Source organism: Thalassophryne amazonica, chromosome 19 (assembly GCF_902500255.1).
Source record: "Thalassophryne amazonica chromosome 19, fThaAma1.1, whole genome shotgun sequence".
Classification (NCBI taxonomy): domain Eukaryota; kingdom Metazoa; phylum Chordata; class Actinopteri; order Batrachoidiformes; family Batrachoididae; genus Thalassophryne; species Thalassophryne amazonica.
The window spans coordinates 20,654,143-20,667,651 of record NC_047121.1 but is presented as its reverse complement, the minus strand read 5'-3'; positions in this window follow the sequence as shown (position 1 = coordinate 20,667,651).

The following is a 13,509-nucleotide window of genomic DNA, read 5'->3' as shown; positions in this document are numbered from 1 at the left end:
GCATGCCAGTAAAAATTGTATATATATGTCTGCATGCCAATGCAACTGTACATTCTTTGAGTTAAATTTAATAAAGTTGTCCAGTCCAGATGTTGTAGTTGCAATACACATCTTTATAATTACATGTCCTTTTAAAGTAGGCGCACAACAAACGCAAATATTGCCCCAGCAAGTGTAGTTATTGCAGTTTAGTTTACACGTTATCTGTTGATGTTAATAATGTCTAAATAAAGTATGTAAATACAGTCAGTTCAATGTATTTTTCATACAGCTGTGTGTGTGTGTGTGTGTGTGTGTGCGTGCGTGAGAGAGAGTTGTGTGTGTGTGTGTGTGTGTGTGTGTGTGCGTGTGTGAGATGGGGATGACAGTTTTCGCAGTATTTCACTGGGCATGACAACATTTCAGAATGTTTTTCCCTCTACTTTTCAACTTGGGATGACACGCAAACAATTTTAGTCACAATCTTTTACCTTTGAAACTTTTACCTTTACCATGTCCTTTGAAAGTGGATGCACAAGAAACGCAAGTAATGCCCCAGCAAGTGTTTTTTTTTCCTTGAGAATGTGGTGTTATTTTTCCTATTTTGTTTACACGTTATATGGTGATGTTAATAATGTTTCACTAAAGTACATAAATAAAGTATGTTCAATGTACCTTTCATACAGTTGTGTGTGTGTGTGTGTGTGTGTGAGAGAGAGAGTTGTGTGTGTGTGTGTGTGAGATTGGGATGACAGTTTTTGCAGTATTTCACCTGGCATGACACCATTTCAGAATGTTTTTCCCTCTACGTTTTCACTTGGGATGACACTTTTTTACCAACAATTTTTGTGACAATCTCTTACCATTGATTACTACATATACTTTAATAAGTTATCAAAAGTATTTTAATAAACAAACAAGAAAAAAGCATTTACAAATAACATTAGAAATAGCCCATAACCCCCCCCCCCCCCCCCAATAAAAACAGCAATCACAATCTACAAAAAATGACAAGGAATATTTGACAAAAATGTCACTGTGAGGTGGAACTCAAATTCAGCCCCTTGCCAATATCCCGCAACATGTTTTCCACTCTGGAGGTGGAAAACTCGGGAATGTCCATGCTGTCATTCGCCGTGCTGGTGGATGGACCCGACTGGTTTGATGTGCCGGGCTGGGGCTGGGGCGGTGTGGGCCGGTGCGTGGACGCCACATTGTGGAGGTTATGGTACTGGGAGTGGTGCTGCTGGCTGTGGATGGGTGGTGGTCCGGCGTTCCAATAGTACTGCGGGTACGGGTGTGGTGCAGTGAGTGGGGGGGGTGGGGTGCCATGGGTGACACCGGTGGTGCTGGCTGTGGAAACTGCTGCATCACCTGCCACCTGCGGAACTTGTGCTGCTCACCATTGACCACCGCCTCCAAATCCAGGAACTGGATGTCGTCCATGGTTAACGACTGCTCGTACCAGGACTTGAAGACGGTCCACCTCATCCGCGACCTTTGGTCCACTGGGTTTTGGGGTCCGACTCTGGCATGGGCAGCCTCCAGGGACTCCATTTTGCCCATCATGTGGTCAGACATCTGTAATAATACAAGGAGAAAGTAATATTAGTAATATATAGAGATTTGGGTGTGTTTGTGAGAGACAGAGAGAGAGAGAGAGGGAGTGTTGGTGTTTGTTTTTGTGTGTGTGTGTTTATTTTAGTGTGTGTGTGTGTGTGTGTGTGTGTGTGTGTTAATAACTAATTGAAAATGCTACAAGTGGAAACCCAGGTCGCAAGTGGAGGAAGGAAATGAAGGAATGTTTGATACTTACTTTGCCCAGTAGCTCCTCGGCGTCCAACACCATCTTCCTAGACTTGAGGTGCCCTCCCTTGCTGGTCCTCTTTGGGGTGGACGCATCCGACACCTCATCGTCTTGGAAGACCTGCAATGGTGCAAACTCATTGTCACTGGAGATGGGCGAAGGTGGGGCAGCGCGCTTCCTGGAGGTCGAGCCAGTAGCGGTGGGTAAATCCTGCAACAGAAGACCAAATGGAATGTAAAAGCTGCACCAACATAGTAATAGCATATGGCAGATGGACAAGGCAAATTTGTCGCAAATATTTACCCCAACCTTCCTCCCTTGGTGCTTGATCTGCTTCCCACAGCAGCTGAAGTTCCTCAGGATCCATGCCTCCTTCTCCATGACAGCTTTCGGTTGTGCGCCGGAGGGAGGGGGCTTGGACAGCTTCCCAAATGCTGTCCTCATGGACTCAAGCCAGGTCTTCAGCTGCTGGGCCGTGCAGGTGGTGGCGAGGGTCCCGGCGAGGTCTCCCAGCATGCGACCTTTCAGCTGGGTGTCCCTGTTGAACATAAATCAGAAAATGCATTATTGAAAAGTGAAAGTGGTGTGGAGAGACATGATAGTAACAATATATGAAAAATATGCTGAAATGTGATAAGACACTCACTTGTAGTCTTTGTGGGCTTTGTCCCAGAACACGAGATGGCTGTTGAAGAAATCTGCAACCAAATGTTCGTCCTCCTTCATCAGCATGCAGTTTCTCCTTCTTGGCCCGGACGTGGACTTCCTCCCCAGCAGGCTGCTCGATGGATTCAGCTGGCTCTGGAGCAGGAGCAGCTGGAGCAGCAGGAAAATAGGCCTCTGCAGGGGGAGGGAGATCATCCACAGCCTCGTCCCTTTCCACCTCCTCAACATGTTGCTCCACTGCTTCAGAAACAAACCTCTTGGTTCCCTTCTTCATCTCCTTGCCGCTGGAAACCTTCTTTGGAGCCATCGTTGAAAAAAAGCGTTGGGGCCTCGTTCGCTGCAAAATTTTCTGTCAAAAAAAAACTGGAGCGTTGTTTTTTTTTCTCTGCCGTAATATCTGTTGCGTCAAAAAACTGGGGCCTCGTTCTTTCCTCTGCAAAAATATATCTGATCGTTGATGGTCGATGCAAAAATACCTGGAGCGTCATTCTTCTTCCGTCTTCTTCAGGTCAAGAGCCCTGCGTGCAGCGCACTTTTGTTTATATACAAACAGAGCGAGTGGTGACGTCAGCAGATCACATCAGAGTGCAGCTCGTGTGAACGATTATAACAAGAAGTTAAATCTGTTATAAACATACTTTAACAGCTGCACACAAGAAGGAAAGAACACACAACTGTTTTACAAAGCCATGACAATATAAACATGACAAATAATTACCTTATTAGACAGCTGAAAATGCTTTATCCAGCTTGTTAGGCTCATGCACAAATGGCACCAGCTGAAGCCTCCTCTGTGATTCAGGAAGCAATTAGAGCCATTTTCACTGGCCAATTTGCAGAGGAAATGATTAATCTGCCACAAAATAATTATTTTATATACACAGTGTCCAGTGCAGAGCGCGTGGCAGACGGTGGAACAAAGAACGGCGTCCAGCTGGGAACACGGCGGGTGGGATCATTACAACAACGTGTGTCTTAGTGCATGAGTCAAAGACATGCTCATGTCAGGGGGCCTTTAGTGAGTGGGAATGAAACCCAGGAGTGTTGTACAGGAACCGGAGCCAGGTGGGATGCTCAGAGCAAAGGAAGGAGGAATGCTCTGAGAAACAAAGAGAACAAAGGTGAGTGATTGCACTCGGAACACTGGAAGCCTTTAACAAAATAATATTCACAGAAAGTCTTAATGCAGGAACGTTCACAGTTTAGGAATTATTCACACTTCAGGAATTGTTCACAGAGGTCAGTCTTATGACACAGTTCAATTAAGTTTGACTTGGCTTCAGGATTAACTGGGAAGTTCTTAGTAGTTCTGCATAACAGTTCATACGCTCTTGGTAATGCACAGTCACTGACAGGAGCAGAATGAGAGGCGGAATCTCACAAACTCAGAGGCGGCAAGTACTTAGCTGAATGGAACAGAGCAGCATGCTCTGAGGCTGAGTGCTGACGAGCAGCGGCACAGCTACAAGTCCAAAGTGACGTAGTGCAGGCAGTGTCGTGGAAGCCAAGGGACACTGCAGCGTGGAAGCCACGCAGGAAAGTGTCTGGAAACACCAAACGTCAAAGAGCTCTATTACAGAAAACAGAGGTACCAGGTTACCTTTGAGAGGAGCTGCGGGAAGCTCAGATGTGGCACAGAAGTGTCAGGTAATCGCTCAGAAGACAGAGCGCATGGAAGCATCAGAGTTGAAGTAACGGTATCTCAAAGTAGTGCCTGGCTGAGATTGTGGCGAGGGCGAGGTCAAGTTCATGAAAGAATCTAGCAACGACTGAGCTCAAAGCTGGCTTTTAAGTAACCCGCTCCTGATCAGGAGCTCATGAGCCTTGGGTGTGAGAAGATGCGTTGCAGGTGCAGCCTTGCAGCACGCCACCTGGAGGGAAAACAGACAAACAACACACAAGAGGAAAGACAGGGCAAGGGCAATGGGCAACCATAACAGAAAGAGTCACACCAGCCAGCTTTGTCGGTACTGAAGTTTTCCCCTTAAGTGTGTTAACACCGATCGTGCATTCCACTCCAGGAGTACAACCACCATAGTGCAGCAGCTAAGAGAATATTTAGAGCAAAATCATGCAAATGGTGATACAAGCACCAAAGTTGGCACAAATACTCCTTAACCATTACTCTTTTGAAAAAAATGACTGGCCACTTAAATTTTCATTAGGCGGCCAGGTAGGGGTCAATTGAAGAATTACACAGGGGTCAAAATTAAAAATGCTCAAATCATTTTGAAAACTACACCACATTATTTGTCTGATTGTAAAGATTCCAAAAATGTATAGTTTGGACTATCTGTGACCGAATGATCAGCATTTATGGGGTAAAAAGAGCAAAAATGGTGACAACGGTCAGTGTCAGTTTGTACAGGAGTTAATAGTTAAAGTTGCTCCAATTTTGGTAAAAAATGATGCAAATTATTAGTTGAGTTATCAGGGTTTTAAAAAGGAATAGTTTGGACCATGTATCATGCTTTGTTATCATGTTACAGGGTAACTAATGTCACGTCATAGAATCCAATGGACGTTGACCTTGTTTTACCTTTACTTTGGAGACCAAACATTCAACACATCAAAACTATTCCATTTATTAATCCTATTAGCTCAACCAATAATTTGCATCACTTTTTACCAAAATTGAACAAACTTTAACTTTTGACCCCTGTACAAACTGAAACTAACCTTTTTCACATTTTTGCTGTTTTTACCCCATAACTCCTGATCATTCAGGCATAGATAGTCCAAACTATACCTTTTTGGAATCTTTATGATCAGACAAATAATGTGGTATAGTTTTCAAAATGATTTGAGCATTTTTAATTTTGACCCCTGCGTAATTCTTCATTTGACCCCTACCTGGCCACCTATTGAAAATTCAAATGGCCAGTCAGTTTTTCAAAAGAGTAATGTTTAAGGAGTATTTGTGCCAACTTTGGTGCTTGTATCACCATTTGCATGATTGTTTCAGTTATCTGCTGCACTAATATGAATATTCCCCAGGTCAGATGCAGCACAACAGTAGTGTGCCTGTTGCCTACATTCGTGCTGGTCTGCCAATGTGACATATTTCCCAAAGTGCCACAGCAATAACATATGGTGTTCATTACATGGAAAACCATACAAAATCATTAGGATGTTTGCTTTTGTCCAGTGAGTGGGAATATCAGGTTTATACGATGACTGTTTAGACGAGTTTAACTGTAGTAATTATAGTAGCATTATAGGATCTTTGCAAACAAAAGCTAATGTGAGCAAGCAAATACACACAAATGTGTCATTGAATAGAAAATAGAAAAGTGTAAAAATAGAATAGAAAAGTGGCACTGGGAGGAACCTCCTGATTTCCTTTATATAAGGCTCCTCCATGTCACATAAATCTAGTAATACGTCACCAATCTGAAAAGACCGGGCCTTCATAAGCACCCACAATGCAACACAACACTGCCCTTGGTGCACATACACATTCGACATCTTTGTGCAGTTGTTTGTTATCAGCAGGAACCCAGGTCTACATGAGGGAGGAAGTGTTACTGGTTCCCACCATAACTCAGCAATGGCTTAATCACTAATGGTAGCTTGATGAATGGAAGGCTTCATTACACAAGAGGCTTTGTTGTGGGCCGTAAACAATGAGTCAGACTGGTATATCTGACAATTAGAACCAGCCTTCAAGGACTTCTTAACATATCCAAATGTGGTTTACACATGCCCCCTCCTTCTCCTCTTTTTAGCACCAGTCATGTGGTTTTGTGAAATGACAAGCTCTGCGTTCTCACACACAGAAAATCAGATACATGCACAACAGTAACACACTATCACTGTTTGACCTCCAACGTGCTGTTTGCAAATGTCATAATATCAAAAAGCTACAACGGAGTGCTTTTGTCCATGATAACCTTCAGTTACAGGAAGTCCCACAGCAGGGAACATTAAACTTCAGCCTGTTTGACCTCTGCTGTGCTGTTTCACAGCACTGAATACAGACTGCTTAAAGGGGACTTATGCAAAATCACTTGTGTCTATTCCTTCTACGTGTAGGGAGGTTTTCATGCTAGCATCTCCATAAAACTATGGCGACTTAGAAATAAGCTCGTTTAAATCTGAAATGGCTTGTTTTATGATTCTGTGACAAATGTAACAGAAAACCACATCTGACTGAGATATGGCCACATGAAGTGTGGAGTAAAGAGGGTGTGGCACACAGCACCTCTTTTTCATCTGTGCGTGCGTGCGTGTGCATGTGTGTGTGTGTGTGTGAGGGATTATTTGAAAAGTGCTATAACAATGCTGTCCATTGTGGGTAAAAATTCAAATTGGGCTTAAAACATAAATCAAGCAGTAGCTGTAATAGTTATGCAATAGTTGTCATGTGTGCAATATATTTTGGATCAAGCAATAACTTTTTAAAATTACATCGGGGAACTTTTTGTGATTGTATGATTGCAGAATATCAGAATGATCAGATATTTTTTGAAACTGATTTGCATGTGGGTCCCAATATGATGGAAGACACTTTCACCCTTGGTTAGGATACACAGTTTCTGAGTGCCCACTAGTTCCAGATGTGTCACCTCAACATGGTGTATCTATTTCTAGGACACCTAGGGCCTAATTAATTAAGATCCCATACTTCCAATTATTACAAAGGTCCCATTATCAATGTTGTTATTATTATTACTGGTAATGGGTCAAAATGCATCGAACACTGCCATCTACTGGATGGCACTGTGAATAGCACCCACCCAAATATCACATGGTCGTTGTGCTGAATCACACTTAACAAACAGAATTTTCAGTTTTGCAAATGCCTTTTTTTAACAAATGAAAAAAATGACATTTTACAAATACACATTTATTTGTAAAAACCAGTGTTACAGCAACTTGTGTGTTGGTTTTTACATATAAATAAACCAGCCAACCAGTGATGGGTGGAGGCTCATTTTCCCATAATGCCTTTTGGCATTTGTGTGTGTTAATGTTCAAACCTTCAGAATTAGTGAATTAGTTTAAAATTAAAAGATATGTTATATTTTCACTTTGTAAAAATGACAGAGTTGACATTAATGTACATAAACTATCCAGAATAATTTGGTTTATAAATCAAAACCATAAGTCAAACTTGATTTTCTTTTCATGACTTCCACCTCACGTCTGGGGCAGTGTATGTTGAATGTAAATGAATCTTTCTTGTAGCAGTGGGCAGAGTGCACAAAGACAGAAGTGCTGAGCCATTGGTTGTGTTGGGTTTGTGATCATCTTTGATTCTAAACAGAAGCGCTGGTGTTGCTTAAACTCAAAACCGGCTTATCAGGAGCTGAAAGTGTATTGGAGACAATACTGAAACTTAGCGGTTAGCTGTCACTTTAGCTAAACTTTTTAGTGGTTTATCAGTTTACTATTATAAAAGTTAACTTTTCACTTAGCGGATTTGTGGTTATCAAAGCTAACTTTTTGGTTAGCTGTGCCCACCACTAGATAACAAGAACCTAAACAATTTGTTAATACATTAAGACAGTAAATTAACATGAAAAAACATAATTAACAAAAATGGGTTGAGTTCTTTTTCTAAAAACTGTTGAGGTCTAAGGTTCTAAAAATATTCTGGACTCACATGTCATTCCAACTCATTATAGAAACTTTGCACAATTTATGTCCACCCTTGAAAAATGTCAGCTACCTATTTTATAGACGCTACCAATCTAGAGCCTGTGGATCCCCACCACAAACACACTAGTTATTATTATTAATTATTATTATTATTATTATTAAGTTTCATATGCATTCTAAAATTGTGCACAATGGATTGGTGAAAGTCTTGAGGGTGATTAACAAAGAATAAGTGCACAAATGATAGTGGATTCAGCCCGGATTCAGCAGTGTTACAGTAGAAATTCTCCCAATCCCCCCCAGTCACCTTAAACTGCATGTTTGAAATTTGCATATCCAGCACAGAGATGCTTTCCACAGTCTGGGTACTGACTACACTGTGAATATACAGTATACTCTTCACACTCACATAACTGGAGAGGACATGATATAGATAGCGATTATGTAGGTTTCCGTATGTTTTATTTGTAGGTGGAGTGGTACGCAATGCTGACGTGTTGTGTCATCTCCCATGCATGACACAAAACAGATACACATAACACCCTGTTTTCAAAAGTGCAAAATAATGGTGTAACCACACCTGATGATCAGATCATCTGATGATCACACCACAGCGACGGCGCTTTAAAGAGTTACAGCACTTTAATCAGGTGTGATTACCCTGAATGATCGATCAGATCGTCTGATGATCACACCACAGCGACGGCGCTTTAAAAGTTTAAAAAAATCACAGCACATATGTGTGATAAGAGCGCAACACCGGCATGAGCACCACACCTTGAGCAGAAAAACCACGGAGGGACTTGTTTTAAAATGTTACGTTAAAGTACACTCAACAAAAATATAAACGCAACACTTTTGGTTTTGCTCCCATTTTGTATGAGATGAACTCAAAGATCTAAAACTTTTCCATATACACAATATCACCATTTCCCTCAAATATTATTCACAAACCAGTCTAAATCTGTGATAGTGAGCACTTCTCCTTTGCTGAGATAATCCATCGCACCTCACAGGTGTGCCATATCAAGATGCTGATTAGACACCATGATTAGTGCACAGGTGTGCCTTAGACTGCCCACAATAAAAGGCCACTCTGAAAGGTGCAGTTTTGTTTTATTGGGGGGGATACCAGTCAGTATCTGGTGTGACCATCATTTGCCTCATGCAGTGCAACACATCTCCTTCGCATAGAGTTGATCAGGTTGTCAATTGTGGCCTGTGGAATGTTGGTCCACTCCTCTTCAATGGCTGTGCGAAGTTGCTGGATATTGGCAGGAACTGGTACACGCTGTCGTATACGCCGGTCCAGAGCATCCCAAACATGCTCAATGGGTGACATGTCCGGTGAGTATGCCGGCCAAGCAAGAACTGGGACATTTTCAGCTTCTAAGAATTGTGTACAGATCCTTGTAACATGGGGCCGTGCATTATCCTGCTGCAACATGAGGTGATGTTCTTGGATGTATGGCACAACAATGGGCCTCAGGATCTCGTCACGGTATCTCTGTGCATTCAAAATGCCATCAATAAAATGCACCTGTGTTCTTCGTCCATAACAGATGCCTGCCCATACCATAACCCCACCGCCACCATGGGCCACTCGATCCACAACATTGACATCAGAAAACCGCTCACCCACACGACGCCACGCACGCTGTCTGCTATCTGCCCTGGACAGTGTGAACCGGGATTCATCCGTGAAGAGAACACCTCTCCAACGTGCCAAACGCCAGCGAATGTGAGCATTTGCCCACTCAAGTCGGTTACGACGACGAACTGGAGTCAGGTCGAGACCCCGATGAGCGACGAGCATGCAGATGAGCTTCCCTGAGACGGTTTCTGACAGTTTGTGCAGAAATTCTTTGGTTATGCAAACCGATTGTTTCAGCAGCTGTCCGAGTGGCTGGTCTCAGACGATCTTGGAGGTGAACATGCTGGATGTGGAGGTCCTGGGCTGGTTTGGTTACACGTGGTCTGTGGTTGTGAGGCTGGTTGGATGTCCTGCCAAATTCTCTGAAATGCCTTTGGAGACGGCTTATGGTAGAGAAATGAACATTCAATACACGAGCAACAGCTCTGGTTGACATTCCTGCTGTCAGCATGCCAATTGCATGCTCCCTCAAATCTTGCGACATCTGTGGCATTGTGCTGTGTGATAAAACTGCACCTTTCAGAGTGGCCTTTTATTGTGGGCAGTCTAAGGCACACCTGTGCACTAATCATGGTGTCTAATCAGCATCTTGATATGGCACACCTGTGAGGTGGGATGGATTATCTCAGCAAAGGAGAAGTGCTCACTATCACAGATTTAGACTGGTTTATGAACAATATTTGAGGGAAATGGTGATATTGTGTATGTGGAAAAAGTTTTAGATCTTTGAGTTCATCTCATACAAAATGGGAGCAAAACCAAAAGTGTTGCGTTTATATTTTTTGTTGAGTGTATTTTCAGACATCTTTTTTAAAAATCAGGAGCTTTATGTGGATTCATGTCCGTCTGTGATGGTGAATTGGACTGAAATAAACAGTCAGTCTTCATGAGGACCGCAGGTTTCAGCCAATCAGTGGCCAGCATTAATGGACTTATTTAGACTTATGAGTAAATTACAAGAAACATATGCCAACAATCACATAACTTACCTACAACTTATGTCCCGCATGTGTGGGACGTATGAGTCACACCTTGGCATGCGTTGAAAATTTTCAGCATGTCCAAAACTTTTGGAGGAGCCCAGTGTAGTAGGCTGTGTATCAGCGAGCTTCAGCATGCTTCAGTGTAGGCTCTTAACTTATAAAAAAACGTATCCTTAACTTATTATACTTATGTCAGCATTTTTAATACGATTGGCATACGCTGGCTAAATCGTCAAGGTGTGACAGGGCCTTAACTTTAGCAATCTGTCAGGATCAGCTGTGCACAGAGGGGCAAGGCTGCACAGTTCTGAGAATAATACCATTTCACTCACACACTCACTCATCTTCAACTGCTTACTCCAGTTAGGGGTTGCGGGGACTGGAGCCTATCCCAGCAGTCATAGAGCGCGAGATGGTGTACACCCTGGACAGGAAGCCAGTCTGTCGCAGGGCCACATTTTTACAGTAGAGACCAGAGAATTGAAACATTGCTTCATTGCAAATGTACACTTCATTCAACTGCATTCATGGGGAGTGACAACATGGTCCAGACATTGTTGTACTATTCTGTTGGTCCAGCTACTTTGAGATGTTGTACAACACTGATCCTCCTGCCAGGATATTGGATATCTTCAATGCCATGGTTTGTGATTGCCAAGCGTTTGTGGTTGATCCTCCAGTCACCTTGGAATCATTGAATCTCAGTGATATTGCAGAGTTGTGAAACATAAAAGACAAAACTGGCAAAAATTAGATTGACAGTTGAGCAACACTTTCTTATTCTTGGTAAAAAGTGATGCAAATTATTGGTTGAGCTAATAGGATTAATAAATGTTGACAATAAATGTTAAAAGTGTTGACAGTGTTGAATGCTTGGTCTCCAAAGTAAAGGTCAAACAAGGTCTGCATCTATTGGCTTCTATGACATGTGACATATGTTACCCCGTAACGTGATAAGTAAGGATGATACATGGTCCAAACTATTCCTTTTTAAACCTTTTTACAAAAATTGGAGCAATGTTAACTCTTGACCCCTGTACAAAATGAAACTGACCTTTGACACCATTCTTGCTGTTTTTATCCTGTAACTCCATAGAATTCAGTCACAGTTAGTACAAACTATACCTTTTTGGAATCTATATGATCAGGCAAATAATGTGGAATATTTTTCAATATGATTGGAGCATCTTTTAATTTTGACCTGTGTGTAATTCTTCAATTGACCCCTCCCTGACCACCGATTGAAAATCAAGTGGCCAGTTGTTTTTTTTAAAAGAGGATTGTCTGAGGAGTATTTCTGCTGAATTTGATGCTTTTATCACCATTCGCAGGATTCCCCTCTAAATATTCTCTTATCCACTGCACTATGTTGGGTGGCAAAGGTAATTACTATTCTGGTGGAGACATACACCTTTGAGTTTCAGTTGTTGTCCCTTATGTCCCTTACCCCAGTCCCACCCACCCCTCCTTGGCCAAGTCAGCAACACTCCATTTGCCAGATTGCTTTCTCCACTTCACCTGTTTCTTAGGGGTTTCTTCCGAATCCATTCATTTACATCAGTGATGATGCAACATATCTGGGCCTGATTTACTAAGATCCAAGATAACGAGTGCTACATAAATTGCATGGACAATGCAAACTTTTGCATGTTGAGGTGATGACAGTTTATTGGATGAGTAAGTTTATTTTGTTTAAAAAAGGGAAAATATTCTTTGTCCCATTCATGCTATATTTTCACAAACTGATGAACAATTGTGCTGTGTTCTACTGGTGGAACACACACAGACAGCTGTGAATACAGTTTCATATGGATGGAAAAAATTTTTAAAGTGTTTTTCCTGCTTGCTTTTTCGAATTCTGTGTGGCCTCTGTGCTGGAACAGCATTCAGTCAAGTTCAATAAGTCAACACCAAGGTTTCAAATCCACAAAATACAGATGCTATCAGCACCCACTAAATTTCCTTTTGACCTTGATAAATCATGTTGCATGTGCAAACCTTATCTACTCACGTGTTCCATTGCACACATCTGCATACTCAGATAGACAAATGCCAAATTGCATATTCATGAAGTAAATCAGCATCAACATTTTTTTCAGGTGCTATGGTGTTTGTACACATTTTAACACACATAATCCTTAATTAACTCATCCTGTTGAAAGTTATGAGAACCGACAGCTGACAGTGCACACTGAACTTAAGATTTCTAAAATTATGTCATTGTAACAGACTGTCAGATACTTCAAATTTGCAAATACTATAAAAGAAGTCATAGCCTCCACAGTTTGTCTGCATGTGTGTATATATTTACGTAGTTAACCATGATACGGCACATGCTAAAAATACAGTGAATACCCAGAAAAGCCCAGTCCATGCCTACAGGGTAAAAATAGTATTCATTCATAAGTGGTGTTGTTTATATAGTAACATTAGTAGTTGTACAACATCTTCGGTGGTTCCATGATTGCTGTCAGCAGTGAAGTAACAGTCTATCAATAAAGGCACTACTTACAGATGACTAAACACACGCATTTTATCATGACTGTGTAAATTTCTCAAGTTCACCTTTAGCTTACCACAAATGGACAAACATGTTTGTTCTTCTAATATGTAGATTACGAGGAGAAATTGCATGAGCTCCAGCTGGGGTGAAGCTATGTCCCAAATTTTATGTAGGTCCACCTAATAGGAAAAGAGAGAGTTTTAAAAACCCAATAATTTTTATGGTTCTTCTAGACTGCAATCATGACGATGAAATATGACTTACAAGGAAAACCTGATGTCATTTAGAAACTATAAGCGTTTGTATGCTTGAA